The sequence below is a fragment of the Rhipicephalus microplus genome, unplaced genomic scaffold (assembly GCF_043290135.1).
Source record: "Rhipicephalus microplus isolate Deutch F79 unplaced genomic scaffold, USDA_Rmic scaffold_20, whole genome shotgun sequence".
Taxonomy (NCBI): Eukaryota; Metazoa; Arthropoda; class Arachnida; order Ixodida; family Ixodidae; genus Rhipicephalus; species Rhipicephalus microplus.
Window position 1 is genome coordinate 8,462,389 of NW_027464593.1, and position 4,538 is coordinate 8,466,926.

General features: G+C 41.8%; 1 long non-coding RNA gene across 1 annotated transcript; it reads left to right on the plus strand.

The window, feature by feature from the left end:
• The first annotated feature begins 231 nt into the window (after positions 1–231).
• On the plus strand, positions 232–2,253 carry LOC142785266 (uncharacterized). The gene is made up of 2 exons (XR_012888900.1): positions 232–309; positions 1,976–2,253. It is a non-coding gene; the product is annotated as an uncharacterized LOC142785266 (long non-coding RNA).
• The last annotated feature ends 2,285 nt before the right edge of the window (positions 2,254–4,538 follow it).

The following is a 4,538-nucleotide window of genomic DNA, read 5'->3' on the forward strand; positions in this document are numbered from 1 at the left end:
ATCGAATCAATTTTTAATGCATTACTGACATGGTCAGCAAGGTAAATAATTTTGTCCGTGCCATTTGTTTAGTGTTACGTTTGATGAGACTACGCCTGCTTGGCCTAAGCTTCAAGTTGTCAAGTAACAACCTTGTTACACAGCTGTCTCTCAAAGCGTAATTTACCACAATTGATTGGCAATAAACCAGATCAAAATATTGGCAATGCTTCAATGAAAAAATTGTTACAGCCTCTCCTAGCCCCGTGAACCTGGTTATGTCCACATGCAGCCAGTGCTGGTGTGAGCCTCAGTTATGAAACAATGCAGGTAAGCCGAACGCTTTGTTGTAAACATTTCCCACATTGCTTCCACTGGCTTTTCTCATTTATGTGTAGTTGCTCACAAGTACTGGGGTTTCATCTCGTAATGAAACATAAAGGAGTGCTGATGTAGCATAGGAATCTTCTTTAACGCGTAGGACATATGTTCTACATATCAGTATCAGATTTCAAAAACAATTAGTTTTGAAGTTGCTAAAATTTGTCACTTCATTCAAGTTTAATTCACTTCATAAAAGCAACCTATATGAGGCACTGAATCATTAGAAGAGTGCTGTTTCTGTCATGTGCCCGTGTGCAACAGGCATGGCACCAATTCACATGTTTAGTAATGTTACTGCATTCAGGCAATTCGACAGTCACTTTAACCTTTCATGTAAGCACTCTGGTACAGCAGAGATTTACGTTATTGCTATGGCATCATGATAAAGGTAGCACAGAATAACACATACTTGTTACATACCATGCAGGGGAATAGTCAGGACTTTTTTCGATTGGTTGTGATCCAGCTTTGCTACACATGTTTGTGCAGCATTTGAGTGCACATTTGCATACACCTTGAGCACTTATTTTTGAGGAAGTTCAAAACCCAGCTTCTTGCTAAGCCCATGGCGCCTTGGCTCGTAATGTTTTGTTCAATATTGAGTTATTTTATGCTGTTGTCATTTCAGCATGTCTGAACTTCCATGAGGCACTATTTTTAAGTGGTCCTACTTATCGAAAGTAGGATTGGGCTTTCACAGTGCTCTTTTTTAGAACGCTACAGTAGTGTCGTGCTATAGAAAAGTGCGATTACACACAATAGGTACTTTCGTAGCACTTCTCATTGTGAACCAATCAGACTAGCTGTCAATAGACGCTTTCGTAGTTTCTTTCATTGAATGTAATGCATGGCTGCGAACATTGTTCTGTGGTTGGTAAATACTTGTAGTACATACCGAAACCTTACGCCAGGACAGTTACCTTTGACGAAAATCTATTTTCACCAGATGTACACGCAGTGTAATGCTTCCTGAGGCATACAGTGCCTGTTGAACTTTTGTGCATGCATATTCAAAGTCAGGAGCTTTTGTCAGGAGGGCCAAGTGGAACACACAACTAATACATTCCCCTTGTTGCCATTTGCGTGGTACCAGTCTGTTGCATCATGTTAAATGTATGCCATAGTATGAAGTTGTCTAGTGCAAAAATCACTATGAGGATAGAGGCGCGTTGCTCGAATCTACCAGCCAGGATACGCTTCTTTTTAAATGTCATGATAGACGCATACCAAGTGATGGAGATTTGTTGTGTTGCACATCCTTGAAATCAACAATAGCAAATGTGTATTGTTTCTAGTGGCTTTAAACCAGTTGATATTGAGCGAACATGCCACAAAAACACAACAGAAGTGCACAGCATTTTATTAATGTGGGACCTGTCAATTATTTCTCACAAAAACTATGGTTATACCGTTTCGTAAAAAATGATGGCACGCATGTTTTTCTAGTCATCTTGCTTTTTTTTATTTGTGTAACTTCAAAGGTCTTATTTGAACGATTGTCGTATTTTCTTCATTTCTTTCATTGCAAATTGGCTTCTTGGGTGTTCCTAATTATGGTCACTTACCTGAAACCTTAGAAATGCTCCTAATTTTTCTTTTTTTTGTTTTACAGGTGCACTTTTGAGGCAGACATCATTATCATCTTTAATCACAAAAAAACTTTCAGCTTGCATTCCAAGATAAGTGGAAGATTCCACAATGAAGCACGATGATCCTAGAACTAGAAAACAATAGCACTATAACTTCTCGTGGGACCATTTTTAGTCTGAAACTGTCATTCGTTTTAAAACAGAGTCAAAACCATAAATAATATCAGCTTTATCAAAACGCACTCTCTAGAACTGACGCAATGACCACTATTTTAATTAAAATACGGTTTTTCTAAACTTATACAGGCTGATTGTGATGTCGCTAAGGTGCATTGCTTGGTACCATACAATTTATTGGTGCCATACACTTTACAGTCTCTACACAAATGAAGATCAGCCTTGACACAGTGGGCACGCATCCAGTAGATGTAGGTTATCCTCACTTTGCAGTAGTCCCTCTCACTGAACAACTAAAGAAGCCCACTGTGTTACATCTAAACATGAATGCAAAAAGTAACAGTAGCAAGGGAGCCACATGTAGTTTTTACACTTCTTGCCTAATTTCCCAGGCTAAAGAAAGTGGGAAGGCATATGGAGCAAATGCTGCCTTTACTGCTACCAACGAGCTAGATAAGGTTTGCACCGCGACGTTATTTATAATTATATTGTGCTTTGAGATCTACACCTGAGATAACCCTCATTGCAAAAACAGCGTGATGCCAGTACGTTTCTTTGGCACTGGTACATGCTAGAGACACTAGAGACACTGGTACACGCTTGAAGTGCTGGACTTTTCATTGACAAGCACTGGTGAATACTGGAGCACGAACTGTTCCTACCAGCGCAGCTGCAGCGTGCATGTTATTGTAGTGTTTGCCGTGGTTTGTTTCGGTGTCGTTGAATATAAAACGCTTAATTCAACGGCAGGGAGAGATGCTACCCTAACAGATACCGAACATACGTAATTTTTGCGGCACACGTACTTATCGCAAAAACTATAATGCACCTTTTTCGCATATGCCCCCGCGAAAACCGGTCATATTCGCACCATCCTTGTATTGCTGTAACGATTCCAAGTTGCAGTGTTTGTAAGCCTGGAGCTGCATGCTACTCCTAACAGAAGCTGGAAATTGTTTTTGCCGCAAAGTTGACAAAACGTTGTCGAAACGTAAATGAGCTCTCTCAATCGCTTCGCAAGGTTTCCCAGCGGAGGCGAGCAAAAAAAGCTGCCGTTCAATTCCGCCACACCACATAAATGTATGTCTGGTCAGGTTTATCCTTCTACTTACTCCAGGTAAGTTTGAAATGTTCCGAGGCTCAAATGCAGAATCTTCAACCATACCAACTCAACGCGTCCAGAGCAGTTTACCCAGTGCCCGGCCCAGCGAGCATGAAACATGTCGTGCCAGCCGCGTTGGTATATATGGTACCGGCGCTTCTTGCTTCGTGTACACACAACTTTACACACAACAAGTGTGAGAATAACTGTAAAGTATACTTTTGACATCCGTGATCCTAACTCAACTATTTTTTCTTGTGTCGATGTTCACACAAGGAGCGCTGACGATCGCATGTCGCACTTTCAGCTGCGCAGGCTGTCATCGAAAGCTACTGGCCGCACTTGGCCGGTACTTCTCCGACTGATATGTAACAACACGCATTTTTTCAGTTGGTAATTTGGTACGCCTTTGGGAACTGATTCCCTGGCATACGCTTTCAGCGGATTGCATTGGTATTTCTATGGGTTTTTTTAATTGTTGGTATTGGTATAACTGCATATATCTGTACACTGGCACGCCCGCTGTTTACTGCCAGCGGAGGCCAGAAAAACGGCTGTCGCTCGCCATCGCCACTCCGTAAATGCATTTCTCGCGTTGATTGACCTTCCACTTACTTCAGGTACAGTTTAGGTAACAGTTAGCAGTATTGCGAAGCTCAAATGCAGAAACTTCAAGCATCGCAACTAAGCTGCTTCGAGAGCAGCCTCACCCTGCAGTGCCCCGTCCCAGCGAGGCCTATGGAGCCGGCTGCGTCGATGTACATGCTACCGGCGCTGTTTACTTTACGTAGGCACACTTCTAAAGTGTAAGAGTGACTATAAAAGTACAGTTTACACATCCCTGAGCCTAAATCGATCGTTTATCCGGGTATGCGGTGCCCGCACAAGGAGCGGCGACAATCGATATGTTGTGCTTTCAGCAACGTACGCTGCAACTGGAAGCTTTCTTCTAAGCGCAAGAGACGGTATTTTTCAGACTCGTACGTAAGAACACGCAAGTTTGAGTTGGTAATTTGTTACGCGTTAGTGAACTAACATACTGGCATACTTTTTCAGCGGATTGCATTAGTCATTTCTTCAGTGGTTTTTTGTGTCAGGTATCGATATAACTGCAAATATGTAATCTGGCAAGCCGGAAATGTACTGCTTCTTGGTCGCTTGCGCGAAAAAAAAAAAAACTCAATATTCACTCGTGTGCGTTGATATCTACCAAACAAGACATGTAAATCATCTGTACTTGCTCACCAGTAGGAATTGTTAGAAACGAATATCAAAGGAAAATTTTTTTTAGGCAGCACCAGCTTACA